Here is a 21,984-nt window from a genome sequence, read left to right as displayed (position 1 = left end):
GGTGGATATGTGTTTTGTGGAGGTGGGTATGTGTTTTGGGGAGCCGGTGCACGCCATTGCGCGGGAGCCGAAGGCTGGGTATAAATTTGGGCATGATGGACGGAAAAATGTGGCTCTGGTGGTGGATAGTAGTGTTGAGGAGGGCCATTTGGGGTGTATGGGTAATTTGGGTGGTGGGTTCTGGGTTGGTTGTAATAGGGTGAAGGGCTTCTAGACCTAGACCATGCTCCAGATTCGACAGTTGCAACCTCTTCTTTCTTCTTCTTTCCAAGCACACCCCCAGTGCCGCTTTGGATAGCCTGGTGGTTTCTTTAATCGTTGAATAGCTCATGATTTTATTGGACTTCAAACATTCCTCGACCATAGCTCCCATCTTCACCACTTCGTTAAAATATTTGCCAATTGCCGTCACCAGGTGACCAAAGTAGGTTGGCTCCAAAGTCTGCAAAAAGTAGTCCACCATTTCACTTTCCCTCATTGGAGGGTCGACTCTTGCAGCCTGTTCTCTCCAGCGGAACCCGTATTCCTTGAAACTTTCCCCGGGTTTCTTCTCGAGTTTTATCAACGACAGCCGATCTGGGACGATCTCAAGATTATATTGGAAGTGACCGGCAATGCTTGTGCTAGGTCATCCCAAGTATACCACCTACCGTGGTCCTGTCGTGTATACCACTCCAGAGCAGACCCACTCAGACTCTGGCTGAAGTACGCCATCAGTAATTCATCTTTCCCACCGGCACCTCTCATTTTGCTGTAGAATCCCCTTAGGTGGGCCACCGGGTCACCATGCCCATCATACAGATCGAATTTTGGCATTTTGAACCCTGCGGGTAACTGAACATCCGGGAATAGACACAGATCTTTATAGGCCACACTGACCTGATTGCCCAATCCATGCATATTCCTGAAGGACTGCTCCAGGCTCTTCATTTTTCGAAGCACTTCTTCCTGTTCTGGGTTCTTAGACGGCTTTTCAGTCTTTGACGGGAGCTCAAAGTGAGGAGTATAAGATATGGCTCAGGGGCTTTGAAAGTAGGTTCAGGGGGATAGTATTGGTTGTCGTGAGTTTAAAACAAAGGCTCATTGGATGATCTCTGCAGTGTGGCGGGTGGAGGTGCCACAAAGACATGAGTGATTGGTGGAGGAGAGTTTTGTTTGGGTGGTGGAGGTTGGGGAGCATAAGAAGTAGTGCCATAACCCTGTGTGTAGTAAGGGAAGGCTGGAGATGAATTGGCAGTGGGAGGCTCCTGAACCTGAACCAAAGGTAGGATATAGGATGGATTGGCGGGATACACTAGCGCTGGATGCCCCTGAGACCAGGCCTGATGCATTTCAGCCATTTGCTGCCTCAGTTTTCGCATCTCCTCTTTCATGGCATTCATATCTGTCATCTCAACCTCTTTCGACGGGTCCACAATACTGGTATCAGATTCCTGTCCAAATATGTTCACTTTATCTTTAGACCGGGTGTTGTATGGATGGGTCGTCGGAATGCCAAACAACTAACTACCTGACTGAACTCAACATCAACAACAGCTTGGTCAATGGTTAGGGCATGAGCATATTTGATAACCGCACGTTGGGGAATGAATGCACCTAAACAATTTAACGGATTCTATTATGCATTTGCTCGGCTGCTTGCGTCATCCCGACTTTTATTTCCAACGGCAACTTTCTTTCTTTTTTGCTTCCTTTTTCCCTTCTTTCTTTCTTTTTTTTCTTGCTTTTTCTTTCTTTTCTCTGTTTCCTTTTCAATTCTTGCCTTTATTTTCTGCTTGTTTCGGTTCTCTCACTCCCTCGATTTCTTATTTTCACTATTTCTTGTTTTCCCGCTCTTTTACTTCTTTTCTTATTTTTCTTTCATTTTCTTCCCTCTTTCTTTTGCTTTTTCTCTTAAGGTTATGGTCGAATCCGATAAGGATTGCCTACGTATCGTGACCCTGCACGAATCAGACCGAGCGTTCATGAAAATAAAAGGTAAAAACAATAAAACATATTTTGGGACTTTTCAATTTTTCATACACAACAAACTTTGATTACAATGATTTAAAAATTGACAAACTTAGACAGAACTAACCGACTCTGACGAACAGACGAAATACGGACTCGAAAATCAAACAACCCACATACTCTAATCAAAAGAAATACAAACACAAAAACAAGCTGACAGATTTCTTCCCCTAAATGCCAATTTTAACCAAATGGCTATTTTTGCAAATGTGGCCCCTTCTCAATTTCACATGAATTTAGAGGCTGGGGGGATTATTTCTCAAACCTGTCCATTCTTTTACGAAAATAGCCTTTCGACAACTGAAAGATACTCTAAGGCTATCTCGGCAAGAACGGTTAAGACACTGCCGAAGTTGGATCGACTTATTTTGACCAAAATCAAAACGGTATTCACTTGACCACCGGCTCTTTTTCTTGTTTTCCAAATTAAAATAAAAGACCTGATTTTACAAACGCGGCCTTTCAGCACCTCGGGGGTGAAGATTTTAAGGCTGCATTGGCTAACCGACCAAAATCCTGAAAAATGACCAAAAAGTTGGTTGTTCTTGAAAAAGCAGCCTTTCGGTGCCCTTTTAGGGACATTCGGCTATTTCTGACAAGAATGGCTGCACCTGACTTATTCATGACAAAAATAAAATTTTGACATTTTTTGGGCTATTTTTGCAAAGGGGAGTTTGGACCCGATGAGAGTTGCCTACGTATCTCACATCCGGTGAGAATCAAACCTGCGTATTTCGGGCAAAGAAAACTAACCATTTTTGAAAACGAGACTTTTTTTTTCATTTTTCATTTCATTGGCAAATAAAACTCTTTGTTTTTTTATTTGAAATCAACAACTTTTTTTCTTTCAAAAACCTTTTTTTACGTTCTCGAAAATTTGGCAGAGTTTCGACACTATTTGGACATTGGTTTTTTCCATAACAGGCGATTAACTCTCTTTTTCCCTCACACTGCTATTTCTCTTTCCTCGACTTTTCCTAATATTCATAAGCCGGTCAGCATGCAAATCCGAAGCAAATAAATGTACAAGTAGCAAATTGGATGCATTAGGATGGTCTTTTTGTTACGGGTGCACCTGTCCTAGACAGACTCAACCCGTGTGTTGAGTCTCCAAAGTCAAAATGCACATGATACAAACAAACGTTCCTACTAGGGATCCGACATAAGGTATTGTTATACTAGGTTTAATAACCTGGGTTTATTTGTTCTAGACATGGCTTACCCGAGCGGACAGCTCGAGCCGATAGGGGCAGCGTACCGGGAATACAGAAGCTTCACCGGCTTTGCAACTTGTCCGAACCTCGTTCTAAAATGGGAATATGACTCTAATAGAAAATAAGTCACACAAAGTGCACACTTCTTTATAATTTAGAAGACTCGGAAAGAGGAGGGATTTCGCAACAGTTTATATACAGTTCACAGATTATCAAAGCGGTAAAAGCAATCAATTAGCACATTAGGCCCAAATCATGTAACTAAATCAGACAATGGATAAAGCCAACTATAACAATTATTCTAAGCTCGAATTCTTGAACCCTGAACCAGAGATTCTGGGTTTGGTCCCCAGCAGAGTCGCCAGAGCTGTCACACCTCCTTTTCACTACACCCGCAAGGGCGTAAATGAGTTTTTCCAGTTTAAGTGACAATCTAAACGAGATTTATTATAAAGATTCAGAGTCGCCACTTGGGAAATTAATGGTGTCCCAAGTCACCGGTTGAATCCCGAACCGAGGAAAATATGACTCTGTTAACAGTCCGCGAACCAGAAATCCGAGTAAGGAATTTTATTAACCCGGGAGAAGGTGTTAGGTATTCCCGGGTTCCGTGGTTCTAGCACGGTCGCTCAACTGTCGTGTTTAGCTTATTTATCTGATTTTATTACATGATGAACCTATGTGCCGATTTTACTTTTAATCGCTTTTTATTTAATTTTTAAAGAAAATTGAACGTCGTTTAAAACGTGCCTTTGGATTGCGCCACATGAAATGCACCCGCAATCTTGAACACGTTATATTCAATGTTTTGGGATTTGATTTGGGTCACATGAAATGCACACCCGAGTTTAAGAATGCAATTTTGTTAAAATCGCGCCTAAAGTGACTAACACGTTATTATCTTTTGGAAAGGCCGTAAAATTCGCTAATCGGCCCATCCCGAATTCTAAGTATTTAATATAACCATTTATTGAGGGCCCCGCAATTTGCGTTTTATTTGACGAGGCTCGTCTCATTTATTATTTAAAGGGTAAACCTAAAAGCAACTATAATTTTATATCTGTATTTGTATTTAATAATAAAAGGAAAAGTCCTAATTAACATTGATAAATGGATGATCAGTGGGGACAGCCCAAGAATTGCCTTAGCGAGTGGGCTTCAAGGCCAACCCATGCAAAAAGGGGGCTGAATCAGCCTTGGCGACATGAGTAGAAGAATGGACCAGTAGGAGAATGCTTTCATCTTTGGGCTTATAATTGGCCCAACGAAAATCTGGGCGGATGTCCAATTCGATACCCAGTTCAGTGGAAAATTTAATTTTCCACAACTGGATCTCCAAAAATAGCACAAATAAGCACAGACCTAGCAAATCAATTTTATACAAGTTTGGACCAATAAGCTAGCAGACGAGGTGATCAACATGATGCTTTCATTCTACTGAAATTCAGAGCCGTTCAACACACATCGTTTTAAAATAGATTTACGAAAGCATCCAGCATGAGACTAACTATAACTGACGTGAATCACTTATTAACCTAACACAAAATTAGTTACAACTAATAGAGAACTAACTACAATTAGGACTATACTTGAAAAACAAAACTCATTGAATTAGAATCATAACAACAATCCATTTAATACAAAACAAACAGGAATTTAAACAACATCCATAAACTAAATATTGAATACATGGTTCAGAAATTGAAATAACTCAAATCTCATGCTTCAATTATCATTTGAATTCTGCCTTCACATTTCAGCTCACAATTATCAAAAACAAAGTTGTGTACCTGGAATTGGAACACAAAATGAAGAGGAAATAGAAGTTAGTTGAGGCAGTAAGAACAGACAACAACAATTTGAACTCAAACAACCACAATTACACCAATGCTTCAGCCCAAAAATAAGTTAGGAGTATAGAAATGCTTTTAAAAACCAAAGAATTAACGGATCTAGCCACAGCAAATTCAAATAAGCACAAATGACTTCCCAAATGAAAACAGCAACAGCTTACAGCAAAACAACACCCAAATTGATCCTAAAATGCCTCGACCAAACCCAAAAACTGCCTGAAATTAACTAGGAATACCTCTGAAATTTCAGCAACTAAAAAGAGAACTAGGAGATGTGAATTGATAACTAGAATATCAAAATTAACCTACAATTTCCAATGAAACAGTGATTTTTTTTTTTTTGGATTTTTGAAGTTTTTTCTATTGTTTTTGTGTTTTTGAGATACTATATCTAATTGGAATTGGAAATTCAAATCTGAAATTGAGATCTGCAGCCAAGGGTTTTGGGGGGAATTTTTGGGGTGAAAAACTTGTGTTTCAAGGCATCAATGATGCCCTTTTATAGGCACCAAGAGGGCAGCCCTGAAAACTTCTATTTATCCTATTGGTCCTTCTTTTTTACTCAATTTAGTCCCTTAATTTCTAACTTATGCCTCAACTCACTATTTGGTTCAAAAATCCGAATGGTCTTGGTGATATTTGAACATCGCCAAGGGTCGATTCTTCACAAAGAGAATAGGGAGACTGTGTATTACCAATTTGGTAAATTTTAGAGAAATTAGGGTTTCCGGCCAACTTATGATGTAATATTCGAGACGTTCCACTGATATTTGAGGGGAAATGGTTGTGGATTTGAGTTGAGGGAGTTGAAGAGAGTCAATGGTGTAAATTTGGTCGGATTTGGACGAGTTTGCGTTTTGGCCTGAAAATTTCGATCGGAGATTTGAACAAATTGGATGGGATTCAAGAATAACTAAGATGGGGGTTGGAAAGAAGAGAGAAAGAGGTTTCTAGGATGTTATTTTGGTATGGTGTGGAGACGGGCCGCCGGCGGCGACGATTTCCGGACGGCGGCGTTACAGGATTTGGTTTAGGGTATGATGAAGGAGATGAGACGGGGGGGGGGGGGGGGTGAAGGGGTTCAGACAGTCTTATACTAATAAGACCCCACTTCTCCACCGTTGGATTGATTAACCTCGACAGTCTAGATTGATTGACGCCAAACGGCGTCGTTTTAGTTATGCAAATGTGAGGACCGGGTAGCGGCTACTGGGCTGGGTCATTTCGGGTGTGTATTTGGGTTGAAGAAACGAGTTAAACGGCCCACTTCGTTGTAACAGTCCGCTTCTCCCTTTTTATTTGTATTCTCTTTATATCTTTTATCTATTTTTGTATTTCATTATGTATTTTTGTATTTTTTCTGATTTTATAAAAATGCAAAAAGTAAAATAGAGTCCTAATATATTTCAAAGTTAAACTAATTAACTCCTAAAAATTTTTAAATCCTATTTAAAAAATAAACTCATGACAAATTCAACAATTAACAATTAAAAATGTAAAACTGGACTATTTTTGTTATTTTCTTTGTATTTTGTTCTAAAAACAACTTAACCGCTAATTAATCCTAAAATATGAAAGTAAATCCTAAATCCAAATGCCAAGTATTTTTTGTATTTTCATATGAATTAAAATGCGCAAATAAAATGCAAACAATTAACACAAAATTTACAAAGTTGCAAAATAATGAAAGGAATCATTTTGTTTGAATTTTTTGGAATAATTCATATATAGGGCAAAAATCACGTGCTCACAATGTCAATAATCATCTCATTGAACCCCGTTCTACCAAGCATGATGCACGTAAAACTCCAAGACACTCCATCATAGGCCTTTTCCATATTGAGCTTGATAACAATATTGGCCCCAGTGTTAGGTTTCTTAATGCCTTGGACAATCTCCTGAGCCAGCATGATATTTTCAGAGATACTTCTTCCTCTAACAAAACCAGATTGGTTGGTAAAGATAATGTTTGGAAGAATTGTTCCTAGCCTGGAACAGATTAGCTTTGAAATGATCTTATTGATGAAATAGCTTAGGCTAATAGGTCTGAATTCAGTGAAGGAGTTAGGGAATTCAACTTTTGGAAGAAGGACCAAGCAGGCATTTGTCATATATCTAGGCATGTCACTACCTCCAAAGAAGTCAAGAATCACATTGAGTAGATCATTTTTGATAACATCCCAGCATGCTTGGAAAATGTTTTTATTCATTCTATCTTCTTTAGCTGCACTGTTTGGGTTCACGAAAGAACAACCTCCTTTAGTTCATTTAAAGTGGGATCCTTGGTTAGAATTGTGTTATCTTTTGGAGTGATCATAGTAGGGATAGAAGATAGAAGATCTTCTCTAATGTGGCCCCCTTGTTCAGAAAAAATATCATTAAAATAGTTGCAAGCAACTTCCCCTATTGCTTCATCACCCTGGATCCAATCCCCATTTTCATCCTTGATTATGTGGATAAAAAGCTTTCTTCTACCCTTATCAAACTATGAAAATATTTGGAATTGGCATTACCATCCTTGATCTATTGCAACTGAGTTTTTTGTTTCTAAACTTCTTCTAGTTTCAAAGTGTCTGGTATATTGAGCTTGTATATCATGCAGGTTTTGTCTGTCCCCCGAATCATTGGATGTTTCCCATTTTTATTCTGCTTCTTTGACCTTTTATTCAAATTCTTTGGGTTTCTAAAAGATATCACCATATTTGTGTCTGGACCACTTACTCAAAGCACTAGAAAGAGTCTTGAGTTTTTTTTATGAAAGATCCACATAACACTTCCAATGATAGGACTATTCCACATTTCCTGAACTAGAGGCGTAAAGGATTCATTATTCACCCAACAGTTGAGGAATCTAAAGTATTTCTTGAATGAGTTTTGTCTCACATTCATCTCCTTCAGAAGAGGAGAATGATCTGATCCAGTTGAAGCCAAGTGAGTGATGGTGGTTGAAGGAAATGAGCTTAGCCAGCTGTCATTAGATAGACCTCTGTCCAATCTTTTCCATACAATAGAACATGGAGCCCATCCATTAGACCAAGCGTATCTAAGGTCCATAGAAGCCCAGGTCTATCAGACCACAGTCCTCAATCATGCTTAGAAAGTCAATGCTTTTATTCATCAGGTAGGGAATTCCCCCAATCTTTTCCCCAATGGAAGTAATTACATTGAAGTCCCCAATTACACACCAAGGAACATTACATATAGTAGATCTATGTATTAGATTCTCCTAGAGTGGAGCTCTCAATACTAGTTTGCACTTGGTATATGCAACTGTTAGCTGAATAATTTCACCAAGTTCTACATGCTTCAGTTCAATGGTCATTTGTTGTTCATCCTGATCCAAAAGAGTGCCAGTGAAGTCATGATCCCAGAAGAGCCAAATTTTTTTATTGATTTTGGCAGCAGCTTGGTTCATAGTGAGTTGGATTCTGAAGTAATCAAGGTGAGGGTTGTTCCGGAATGGTTCCAGCAAAGTAATGAAGGAAAGTTTGTGAATTTGTTTCTGTGTTTTGACTCTCTCAATAGCTCCACAGGTTCTGATACCTCTAACATTCCAAATAATTATACTAATCATTTAAGAATGACGGGGGTTCTTGATTTTGGTGGATTGCTGCTGCTTGAAGCAGCTTTGCTTCTGGTAAGTCTAGGTGAAAGTCTCATTCTGGAAGGTTTCTCATGAGAAGATGTGACATTGTCCTGTTCAGAAACACGATTAACTGCTGCCAATAGGAGGTCACAATATTGATCTTGATCAACACCATCACTGAACCATTATCCTCTTCTGAAACCCTACTTAACTCATCTTTAGATTGTATAGGTTTGTATTCATCATTATCCTAACCTAAAGGTGAGTGACTGTTGAAGGAGAATATCAGAGGAGATTGATTCCCTGGGTCTGGTTCAGTTGTTTCTACAGCTGTGTTTGTGCTTGGAAGTGTATCTTTGTTAGAGTGTGTCACTGCCATATGAATGTCATCTTCATTAACAAATTGACAATTATCCCCTTGGTTTGGAAGGTGTCTTGACATTAGTGAAGATGAGTGAGAGTAGTTCTCCGGAGCCTTATCAGGAGGTTCCTCTAAAGGTTCAACTATGCTGATGCCTACATTTTTCCTTTGGAAAGCTCTTATCTTTTTCTGACTTGGTTTATTTTTCTGTCTTGTATGTTGGATGAGAGCATAATGAACAACATGGCCTTTTCCTTTGTTTATTCTTTTTGCTGCATGTTGTTCTGCTTCGCAATGATCATCAAAAGGACCCTAAGCTGTATTTGGTTGAGTTCCAATGGTAATATGGGTTCTAGAGTCATTCCTATGGTCAATCAAAGGTGCTAAAGCACACTCATGCAAAGAATGAGGAATACCCTTCCCTTTTGGATCCCTATCCTACATGATTAAGGTTATCTCCTGATCATTCTCCTTTCCTCCATTAACTTCGGCATTATTAACAGCGGAAAGGGCAGGGGGGTTCTGAGCCATAGAATCAACATCATTCTCTATTGCAACTGGGGGATTAGTAGAAGTAGAAGCTGTCATATCTGTTTTAGCCTTCTCTTTTTTGGAGTTCTCAATTACTTGAGGATGTGTACTTGAATGCATCAGTTGGTTGTTATTTGAGGTTTGCTTTGGTACATACGTTTGATATTGCTTCTTGTTCTACTGATGTTGTCCCTTGAAGTGCTTTCTTTTCTGATTTTTCCATTCATTGTTTGAAGGAGTGACCCCTGATGTTTGGTGTTCCTGAAGTCTTTATTGGTGTTCTTGTTGTTTCTGTCCTTGGTTCTAGCTTGTTGATACTGCCCCTGAAAGATTTTGTTGTTGTTGTTGGGTTTACTTGATTCCTTCCTATGTGATAGAGTCCCTTTTCCTTTTATTTTCTTCATCTTTGATTCTAGCTGGACCAGATGCTGAAGTATGGTTAAAATATTTGCAATACATGCAATAGTCAGGGATGTTTTCATATTGCACTTCCAACCATTGTCCATCACCATTAACATCTTGGTTCTCATCAAATCCTAATTACATATGGTGTAGTATAGGTTTTGTAAGATCAATCTGCATCTTGACTTTGGCCACACTTCCTCTTGTTTTTTGAAATGATGTCAGGTCTAAGTGTAGAGCTTTCCCAATTGAAGATAGTAAAACTGTGAGGATCTCCATGTAATAGAAATTCCAAGGTAGTTCAGGGATGAAAACCCATATAGGAATTATATGAGAGTCTTCAGTTGGATTGAAGGTGGGTGTCCAGGCTTCTAGCTTCATCATTTGGCCCTGTATGTACATAAATTGCCTAGTCCATATAGTGACATGATCATACTCATTGTCTAGGTCTATATAGACAGTCCTAGCACTAAAATGTGCTATCTTTACTCTACTTTTCAATTCAGTTTGAGTGAAAAAGCTTTTTCTGATAACCTCCATCTAGGCATGGTGTTGGAAAACTTTCCAACAATTGTGTATTTGCACTTGGCTGCAAGCTTGACCATGTAGTCACTTCTATTGAAGATCACTGCTGGTTGACCTTGTTTTGTTGTGATCCTAGGTAGTGTGAACTCTTTAGGTTGAATTTATGCTTTATGTATTGCTCTCAGCTTAGTTACATATGAGTGAGTGGTTATGGGTGGTGGTGGGGAAGGGGAATTATTTAGTTGTTTGGACTTAGGGATAGGATCTTGGATTTGGCTTTTGGTGTTGGTGCTGGGTTGAGTTTGATTGATTGTTGGGTGTGGTGTGATGGCTTTGGTGCCGCTGGGCCTGTGAAAGTTGGATGAAACTTTATAAAGGTTATAATTGCTGGTGTTAAGCTGGTTTCTTGGTACATGGGATTTTTTCACCTGTGGTTTTGTGCTAAGAGGGGACACAGTGTGATGGTTTGAGTTTGGTTGGAGTAGTTTTGATGGTGAACCTTTAGGTGCTTCATCACTGGACTGAGCTTCTACAATGACCAAACCAGTGGCAGGAAGTAATGGATTAAAATTATTGTTTTGGCTTGTAGTGTTACCTGGTATAATGGGAATGCTGCTCGATTGATTATGAGGGGGTTTAATGAAACATCTTTATCACTTTGTACAAAAATCAAGTCAGTAGGAGCATCTTTTGCATTTTCTCGAACAGGTGATGGACCATCAATTACATAAGTCGTTTGTTTAGATGTGGTGGCAACTGAGCCATTGAAGTTAGATGGAGATGGATTAGACACAATCTCCTCACCTACAAACATTGTTTTGCATAAATTTTGTCCAACTTGGACCGCTATATCACCATGCATGACCAACTGGTGTTTGTTGGGATTCAGTTGATCGGGGGGTCAATTCCGGTGGTGGAATGTTCGAAAATTTGGTGTACTGATAGATATTTAGGTGGAGAAGAGTCTCCACTTCTTGGAATTCCATGATTTGGCTCAGAAATTAGTTGAGGATTTTCAGAAGCTCCTAGGTGAATTTTCCCCCAAAGATATCGCCACTTAAATCTGTAACAGCTAGATTAGTTTTGGCATGGGACCTTCGATGGGTTTTGTGCGAATTGTCAAGATGCCTTATATGAGTTTGGTCTGATGGATTTATACCACTGGTTGGCAGAGTTGCGACCATAAAGGTACGATGGTGGCACTGTTCACCAGAGTCGTACAGTACGGAGAGAATTTGCTATCGCACAGTACGGATGTTGGAATTTGGTTCTAAGGCTTGTGGACTAAGGTAACAAGAAGGATCTTTAGCCTAGGTTGATCTAACGTGCTCATATGGATTGAGGTAGCATGAGTATATGCACGGGGAGTTGTGCAGCGATATGGCAGCTTGGGAACGATCCTTGGCACGTTTGAGGACGAGCGAATGTTTAAAGTGGGGGAGAATATAACAACTCGATCGGTCGTTTCGAGCTCTAGCACATATTTCGATGGTTTGAGACCTTGAGTAGCTTTGCTATATGTATTGTGACTTGAACGTGTAGTCGGTTTTGATTATGAAGAAGTTCAGAGTTGATTTAAAAAAATAATTCTCAATTCAGAAGCTTTAAAATAGACAAGTTGATCAAGGTTTGTATTTTGAGTAAACGAACTCGGAATCAGAATTTGAAGGTTTTTATAGGTTTGTAATGTGGTTTCAGACTAGGGCGTATGCTCGGATTGAGTATCGGGTGGTCCGAGAGTGATTTGGTGCTTATTGTCAGAAGTTTGCATTTTGAAGGTTTTAAATTTGCTAAGTTGACTTGGAGTGGACTTCGGTGCTTTTGGGATCCGGGTGGTGTTCTGAGACCTTGTATAAGTTCATTTAGTTGATTGGAGCTTGTATGTGAAGTTTGGTCATGATTCGGACAACTAAGTTGCATACTAGTTATGTTTAAGAAAATGAGTTGACCACGGTCAAATACTGGACTTAACGAGATCAGATTCATGATTTAAAAGTTTCAACAGGTCTGTATAATAATTTTTTACTTGTCCGCAAGTTTTGGTTAGATTTCGATGAGTTTCGGATGAGTATGGATTGTGTCATGCTCTTATTTGATATTTTAGCATTGTTTATTTTAGCATAAAGGGTACTATATTGATAAAACGACATTTTATTTATGATATGATTGAACCATTAGATATGTATCATAACTACGCAATCATAGCAACAAGAATCGTCGAATTCCGATATCGTATGACAGTGTTATGCCTATTTCCGTGTTGGCAAGGATTGCTGGTTTCTAGTGCGAGCTTTTGATCTTCGCGAACGCGAGAGAGGTACCGCAAACGTGAAGAAGAAATTTTTGGCTGAATTGTTAACATAAAAAAAATTTCTTCGCAAGCATGATGGTATCCCGTGAAGGCAATGAAGAAAATTTGCATGGGTAGTGTTTTAAATTGACAAACCGAGCATTTTAGTATTTTTGAGCATATTTTAAGTTCTATAGCTCCGTTTGAGGTGATTTTCGCAGTGTTGTTCTCTTCTCAACAATGGGGGTAAATATATAACCTTTATTTTGATTTTTTCATGATTATTTTTGTTGGTTATCATTTTTATCTGTATTTGGACAGTAGAAACTTGGGTTTTGAGCCCCAATATTGAGAAATGGTAATTCCTTGACTTTAGGGTCAATTCACGGACAAAATTGGACGATTTTCTTGTTATAGACTATATAAGTTATGGGTAATACTTATTTTCACTAAATTTAAGAATTGGGGCACGCGAGCTAGGGGTTGACTTTGTTGTCTGTTCATGCAAAGTTGGGAATTTGTTTCTAGTTGTTAAATTATGAGTCTTTGAGTATACTTTTATTGGTTTGCACGTTCTTTTACTAGTTTTGGATCATTTTGGCATTGGTTTGAGGTGTTAGAGAGGCGTTGGAGCCAATTATCGGATTGTGGAGAGATGTAAGTCTCTTGTATAACCTTGTAAGAGAGAATTTACCTTGTAGGTGCTATATTTGTTGTGTGCTACGTTTTATGGTAGTTGCACGCGTATGAGGTGACGAGTATCCGTGCGTATGCTAGATTCTTGATCCTATCCGAGTAGAATTAGACTCACACCGTGTTTTAACTGTATTACTTGAGTTATCATTGCTTGTTTAAATGGTTTAACTTATATTTTAGCCTGAGACGAGACTTGTGTAGAGTATCAGACTTGCTATTTTAGATACTTGATGAGATACTTATTAGCTGTGGAAAGTATACTTTTACGAATTTCTTCTGCATTGTGCGTTTCTGTCCGAAAATTTTCTTGAATTTCATAACTCACACATATATCCATGAGTGGGGCCAGTGACCCGTCAAAGTGTCATATTCATATGGATCGGGCTGAATGTCTCAGTAGTATCCATATGGGATCAGGCTGAATGACTCAACAGTATTCTTATGGCATCGGGCTGAACGCCTCATAGTACTATAATTGGTTCGGGTCGTTCGCCTCGGCAATATTTTGTAACACATTCTTATGGGATCCGGCCATAAGCCATGGCCGGATATTGTACTATCACTCTTATAGGACCAGGTCGTTCTTCTCGACAGAATCATGTGTAATATTCAATAAGGAGTCAACGTATCTTTGAATCTATATGACTTGAGACGTGATATTTTAGTGGTAATTGACATGACATACATTCCATCTGCGCTAGTAATTGGTATTCAAGGATTTTGTGTTTACTCTTCTGATGAGGATCGTGTTATGTACACACACACACACACACACACACACACACACACACACACATATATATATATATATATGTGTGTGTGTGTGTGTGTGTGTGTGTGTGTTTGTGTTTATGTATGTGTGAATACCTCATTTTTGTGCTATTTTAATACCTCCTAAATTTATTAGTATTTTTTATAATTTAATAGTTTTTTCAATTTTGTGTGTTTAATTTCGTATTTTCGATCATAAAAATACCAAAAATAATTTTTTCTTCATTTGCGCATTTTAGAAATTAACTAAATGTTCAATAGGTGAATTAATCTAGTTAATTGATCATTTGAATAAGTTATTTAATTATTTTATTTGTTTGTATAAAATTTAGTTTAGTAAGTTTGAATAAGGAAGAAATTGGGCTAAATTTGAAAGAACAAATGTCCAAGAGTGCAAGATAAGGGGCTGCCATTGAGAGGGTCCGAAACTACGTAGATTTGCCTCAAAACTACGTCATTTCACTAAATGAAACAAGATCAAATCTTACCCATCCATTCCATCTTGATCCAATGGATCTCATTCACTCTTGTCCTAGGTATTTAAAGCCTCAAAAATCTGAAAAATGGCCCCCATTTCTCCCATAATTATTTTCTCCTCCCTCTCTCTTCTCTCTCTCTTTCTCCATAACCGTCGCCCCTCCACCGCTGCTGGAAATTGCCCACCGGCAGTGGACCACCTCCAAAACATCTCAAAATTTCACCATGTAATCTCCAACACCTCCTCTTTCCATGTCTCAAAACCAAATCCTTCAAAAACCCATCAAACTCCTTGAATCTTAGATCTAGGAAACTTTTCCGTCACTTTTGGTCCAAATTCTTGAAGCTCCAACCACTACCACCCCACAATATCTACATCAACAATTAGAGCTCCTCAAGACCTAGCTATTGATGCCAATTTCACCTTGAAAATTCAGCGATCAAAATCTGACCAAATTCTGGCGGCCTCCCTGAACACCCTCTTTTGGCATACCACTATTTTTTCGGCCACTTGAATTGTAAAATGGTAAAAATTCTATTCTTTTTCATGGCTGATTTTTTATTTTATTTTTATTTTTCATATTTTATTTTGTCTATTATTAATTATTTTAGCATTAATTTTGAAGTTTGAAATGTTAAATCTTTTGTTTTTGCACTTGTTGAAGTAGTAAAATAGCTTTGTATTGATTAAAGTGAGGTAGTGAGGAAATACTTGAGAGTATATGTTAAAATCGTAATCCTGCCCCGTTATTAATTTTCTGATTTTTGGGGTTAGAATTAGTTTCTGTCTTTTTTTTAATCCATTTCTGATTATGTTTGTCTAGTTGGTTCGTTAAATCACTTCAGCGATAGCATGTGTTATGTCTGGCTTTAATAGCTAATTTTTGTTTTCTCATGTTGGTTCATAGTATATGTGTTGAAGTTTAATTACATGTTTTAATACTTGGTTTAATTTGAATCAGTAGGGTGATATTGGTGTTGTTAAAATCTGAAATTTAGATATTTTTATCACAAAATAGGGTGCTAGTAGCCTACTTTTACTAGTAGGGTGGCTGAAATGACATTTTTTCTCCTTGCTTCTGACATAGTAGATTTTGGACAGATTTTGAACAGTGTTTAGCACACAATGTCAGTCCTTGTCGGGTAGACTTTTGGTGAACCAAAATCTGTCCAAAAAGTTGGCTTTTCTTTGCCTATTTAAGGGGCTGCCCTTTCCTCATTATGAGGGGTACTCCATCACACTTCCATAGAGCTTTTAGAATTACTTTGAACACACAAAAACATAAAAAAAAATTATGTAGTTGAACACATGAAAAGTAAGCTGAAATGGTGAGCTTTAGGAGTGAATCTTAGATTGCAAACTTTTAGAAAAGTATAAGTCCTCTTTAGAGTTCGTTTCTGGGTTTTTCTCTAAGTTTTCGGGCTGTTTTAACACGAATTTGCTGCTGGTTCTCTGCTTTTTTGCTGCTGTTTTTATGCTGCTTTAGTTGTTGAACTATTGTTTATTCTTTTGGTATCCAGGTAATCCTTTAAGACTCGTAATGTATGTATTTTCAGCAATGGGAACAACTTGAACATGCTGTACCATTTAAATGTGTTTGATGTGATGAATAGTTCGACAACAAAAGAGCTTTGTATGTTATTGTTACGTATCAAGCATGTGATAATGTGAATATAGTCCTTCATAATACTTGAATATTGAGTTGTAAGTTTTTTGAATGTGATATGTAAGTCGTTTATGGATTTTTAAGCATGTTTTCAAGCTATTGTATCCGAGTAACAATACTAACTATGCAATGAATGACTTTAGGTGTATAACACATAGCATGAGTTCGTTTTAGTTGCTGAAATTTCACTGCCAATATATGCTTCTAGGAATGCTGTGATAATATCTTTTTGAATCTGTCCATTTTGTCGAATTTGCAAAAGTGACTATTTTTGTAAAATGGGCGTTTATACAATTGAGACTATGTAGTTAATGGTCATGAATGCAAACTAAGTAAAGAGCTAAGATTGTATCAACTTTGGGCCTTATTGAATCAAAAATAAAAGGTGGCCCATTTACCTTTAAACAACAAAATTACCCTTTTCTTCTATATAGTATTGAGCCAATTGAAATTTATTTTTTGGCCCATTTTAATAATAAATTCCAGCAGCCCAAAAGCTCTATACAAGCTGGCCCATTTTTTTTCTTTAACAAGAAGTTGGCTCATTTCTTTTAAAATAGATAAAGTTGGTCCAACATTTATTTGCATAATTTTTCCCAACTATAAAGCTCGAAAATAATAATAATATCAGATTTTTGTACTATTTTAATTAACTCGTTTCCTTTTAATTAGTTTAAACGCTAGGCAAATAGTAGGTGCGCTTTAACTTCACTGACTCACTTGTGTAGCGTGATGCTTAACTTTTAATAAGTTAATTCATCAATTTCATATCATATTCAATAGTTTTAATTAATTTATAAATCTTTTGTCATAATCACAGATTCGCTTGCGTAGCGTGGTAGTGACATTTAATAAATTTTCCGAAAAAAGAGGGTTAATGTTTCCTCCAAGCACAATTGTAGGATTTCTTTTTCAAAAGTAAATAACGTGCTAACAATCGTCTGTCATGACTGCGGATTCGCTTGCGTAGCGCCGTTATGACTAAATAATAAATTTCTCGATCACGCATTCGCTTACGTAGTGTGGTTATGACATCTTATTATTCAAAAATATTCTTTAATTTTTTCTAATAATCAAGAGATAAAAGAGGGTAGGTAAAACATAAAAATAATATAAATCACAATTTGCCCAAAATTAATTTCAGCCAAGTTTAAGTCAATAAAGCGACCATGCTAGAACCACGAGACTCGAGGAATGCCTTATACCTTCTCCCCGATCAACAGGATTTCTTACCCGAACTTTGTTTTTGCGGACCGATAAAAATAGAGTCAAACCTTCACTTGACTAGGGATTCAAATAAATGGTGATTTGGAACACTGAAAAAATCAAATCCAAGTGGCGACTCTGAACAATAAAATAATCCCTATTCAAATTTTGTCACTTTAATTAGAAAAACTCTTTAACTCATACACATATTATTATTATTATTATTTTTGGATGGGTAGAAAAGGGGTGTGACTGCTCTGGCGACTCTGCTGGGGACTAACCAGAATTCAAGCTTGTACATGTTGACTTTTATTTGGCTTTATTAATTTTGTATATATTGTGATTTATTTGTGCCTAATGTGCTACATGTTTGCTTTTTACTGCTTCGATATTGTTGAACTGTACATATAAACTGTCTTCTCACACATCCCTCTAAGTCTTCTTGAAATTAAAAGTTGGGAATTTGCTTGACATAGCCCGCCTTCTTTGAGATAGCCGACGTGCTTGTCACCCGTGAAGGATTTTAATCACACATGTTTTAGGCGGGGAGCACCACCAGTTAAGCCGGAAAGCAATGCTACCGGTACACTGACCCTCCTCGACTTGAGTTGTCTGCTCGAGTAAGCCGGTCTAGATACCTTCTCCACCAGGATTTAAACCTAGAAGAACAAACCTCATGCCGGATGTCCCTAGTAGGTTCACTTTATGTGCATCACGTGCATTTGACTTAGCGAAACTCGTCACAGGGGCCAGGTCTGTATAAGACATGTATCCTCTTTGAGACCATCATGTTCACTTATGTGCTACTTGATACATCATTTGGAAGGCTTACTTGCATTGTTGACCGATTTTAAAAAGTAGTGTAATTAAAAAAAAGAGAGAGAGAGACAAAAAGGGAGTCATTCTTTTAGTTTAGTGCAAATAAATCCTTTTAAAAGAAATATTTTGTAGTAGTCTGGTGTGAGGTGTAAGGATTATTTTTCATAAAAATCAAAAGGGAAAAGTACCCAGTCACAGAACTACGCGGGTCTGATTCTCACCGGATGTGAGATACGTAGGGAAACCTCATCGGTTCCGACCCCAATTTTCAAAAATCCAAAAATATTTTCCCTTAATTCCTTCTTTAGAAATCTTTCCTTAGAAAATTCAAAAGAAGAAGAAGAAGAAGTTTTTAAACTCAAAAAAAAAAAAGTTTCCTTCTTTCTGAAGTCTTTCATATGAAAAATAAAATAAAATAAAAAATTAAAATTCAAAATACGGGTTTCCTTTATTTTGAAGTATTTGTCTCAAAAAATTCAAAAAAGATGAATTGAAAAAAAAATCTTTTCCTTGTTTAAAAGTCTCTCTTTCAAAAAAAAATTTGAAAATTGAAGTCCAAAAATATTTTGTTTTTCTTTAGAAGTGCTTTTGTGAATAAATAAAAAACTCAGAAATTCAAAAAATATTTTTCTTAAAAGGTCCCTCTTTCGAAAATTAAGAAACAACATCTAATATGCAAAAATATTTTCTTTCTTTTTTAGAAAAAGAGAAAACAAATGAAAATTCAAACAAAAATATTTTCTTTTTACTTTTAAAATTCTCAAAGTTCAAATCAAAGCAAATAATTTTTTTTTAGAAGTCTTTCTTTCAAAAATAAAAATAAAAAAAATCAAAAAATATTTCCCTTCTTCTTTTAAAGCATTTCTTTCAAAAACTTCCAACAAAAACAAAAGAGTCAGCTTATTTACTCTATTCTCGATCTTCCCGAACTATGCAAGATCTGATTCATGTGGTGCCATGATACGTAGGCAATCCCCATCAGATTCGATCATAGCCATAAAATAATTAAGTAAAAAAACTAAAAAAAAAGAAAAAGAAAAATTGAGTGAAAAAAACGGGAAATAAAAGAGTGATAAAAAATAAAAGAGTGACGAAAAAAAAAGAGTGCCAAAAAATAAAAGAGCGGTAGAAACGAAAAGGGCTAGTTAAGGTCGGGATGAAACATGTAACTGTTCAAACACACGGTAGAAGCGTTTAACTGTTAGGTGCATTGCATCCCAACGTGCGATTTCCTATACGTTAAATGTTTCAGAACTAACAAGGTTGTTGGATGTGCAAATTAGCCAGGTTTTGGTGGTTGGTTATGTTGGTAGTCTAGCCTCCCCTCCTTCATAAGATCCAAAGGCACATATGGCCTCCGCAAGCAATTTACCAATCATGGGTTCTGAGGATAGCCCGGCATCGGCTATTCTGTAGCTAGAATCAGCAGCTGCTGAAGAGAATAAGATGTTGCGTCTCCGCATATTGGAAATGTGTAACGCCTGGTCTAATGGTAGGGAACCGCCAACTGTAATGGGTTTCCTGAGTTGATCCTCAGGTCAGGTGAGGTTACCAACGCCCCTGTGCCCAACCCGCTTATCCCATGCGGGCACCCTCCAATGCCCTCCAATGATCCTGGCATGCCTTCTGTGGTTCGCCCCCAGGCACCAACTTCAAGGGCACCGCCTCCAACGTTCATCGTTCAGGGTCCATAGCTTCAACCAGAAATAATATATGTGACCCCGTACTCTTTCATTCAACCTCCGCAATATAATCTCTCGAGGGAGCAAGAAATGATTGTTAAAAATCCCGAGCAAGAGGAAATGGCTTGGAAGATGAAGAGCCTGGAATAAAGCCTGAAAAACATGCAAGGTCTGAGTGGTCAAAAGAGTGTCTCATACTCCAACCTCTGTATCTTTCCCCATATCCACTTGCTAGCTAGCTTCAAGATGCCAAAATTTGAAAAGTACAATGGGCACGGAGACTCGGTTGCTCATCTGAAACGATACTATAACCAATTGAGGGGTGCTGGTAGAAAAGAGGAGCTGCTAATGGCCTATTTTGGGGAAAGCCTCACCGGAATCGCTTCTGAGTAGTATACGGATCAAGAAATTACCCATTGGCACATGTGGGAAGATATTGCCCGAGCTTTTGTTCGCCAGTTCTAGTATAATGTAGACATCACTCCCGACAGAAACTCCTTGTCCCATTTGAAAAAGAAAATCACGGAAAGCTTCCGCGAATATGCTGTCAAATAGCATGACCAAGCTGCCAGGGTAAAGCCTCCAATAGATGAAATTGAAATGGTCACGGTCTTTCTACAAGCGCAAGAGGCGGACTATTTCCAAAATATGATGTCCGCTATGGGAAAGTCGTTTGTTGAGGCTATCAAAATTGGGGAGATGGTGGAAAGTGGGCTAAAAACGGGTCGAATCTTGAGTCATGCTGCTTTTAGAGCCACATCACCAGATGTCCAAAATGGTTCGGATGGTTTGATGAATAGAAATGGGAGTGAGGAGGAAGCCATGATGGTTTCAAGCTCGAGAGGGGCCCGCAGGTCATTCAGCCAGTCATGTGTGCCTCTTATGGTCCCACCACACTATTATCCCTTTCAAGATGATGCTTATGTTGTGGCACTGCCTCCTATGCGGTGATGAGTGTGCAATCTTGCACGCAGCCACAACATCATACACAAAACCGAGCTCCACCTCCTAGAAATGACCATCCTTACCAAGCTCCATATAATCCTCAACCAAATGATCCCCAATACAATCCTTGCCCAAAGAGAGCCTTTCAGAACAAATCAGTTCACCTCTATTGGTGAATCGTATTCAAGCTTGTTCCAAATGCTAATTAGGTTATATCTATTGCAGCCAGTGGCCCCGAACCGGCCGAACCCCGAGTCCCCCTCGCACCGAGCTGACGCTAGATATGAATACCACTCTGGAGTAGTGGGACACAGTACGGAGGACTGTTGGACCCTCAAAAAGGCAGTTAATGATTTGATTGAAGCTAAAAGAATTATTTTTCGGGATGAAGAAGCTCCTGATGTGATGAACAATCTGTTTCCTGCCCATAACATCAGGCCAATGGTCGGAAAGATTTGTGAAGCTGAGGAATTTAATTGGGCACTGAAGGCAACTGCAGCCATTGCCGAGACAGACGAAAAGCCAAACAATAGTCGCCAAGCATGAAAGTTCCCCATCAGACGGGAGTCTTAGTGGCAAGTCTTGCTATCCTTTCTGCATCCGGATTATCTCAGGGTGTGATCCGAATGTTTTACCTTTTTGTCTTACTTTCTGATGCAAACCCTTCTATCTTCAAAAAATTGAAAAAAAAATCAAATAAAAAAATCAAAAATCAAATGAAATTAATATTTCATCTTCGGGGAATGTCTCTTTTCTTAATCTTGTCATTTTTCTTTCTTATTCTCTTTTTAGTTATGTTAAATGTAGATTTCAATAACATGACATGCTTGCGGACTTCATGCCCAGATCCTGAAAGCTGTCAGGCCTCGAAATAATGAATCAAGGATTAGATCGCAATGAAGATAAAATTTAAGGAAATAAAACAAAGAGTTGGAACAACTGAAGGAAA

Source organism: Nicotiana sylvestris, chromosome 9 (genome assembly GCF_000393655.2).
Source record: "Nicotiana sylvestris chromosome 9, ASM39365v2, whole genome shotgun sequence".
NCBI classification, from domain to species: Eukaryota; Viridiplantae; Streptophyta; class Magnoliopsida; order Solanales; family Solanaceae; genus Nicotiana; species Nicotiana sylvestris.
This window is presented reverse-complemented; position numbering follows the sequence as displayed.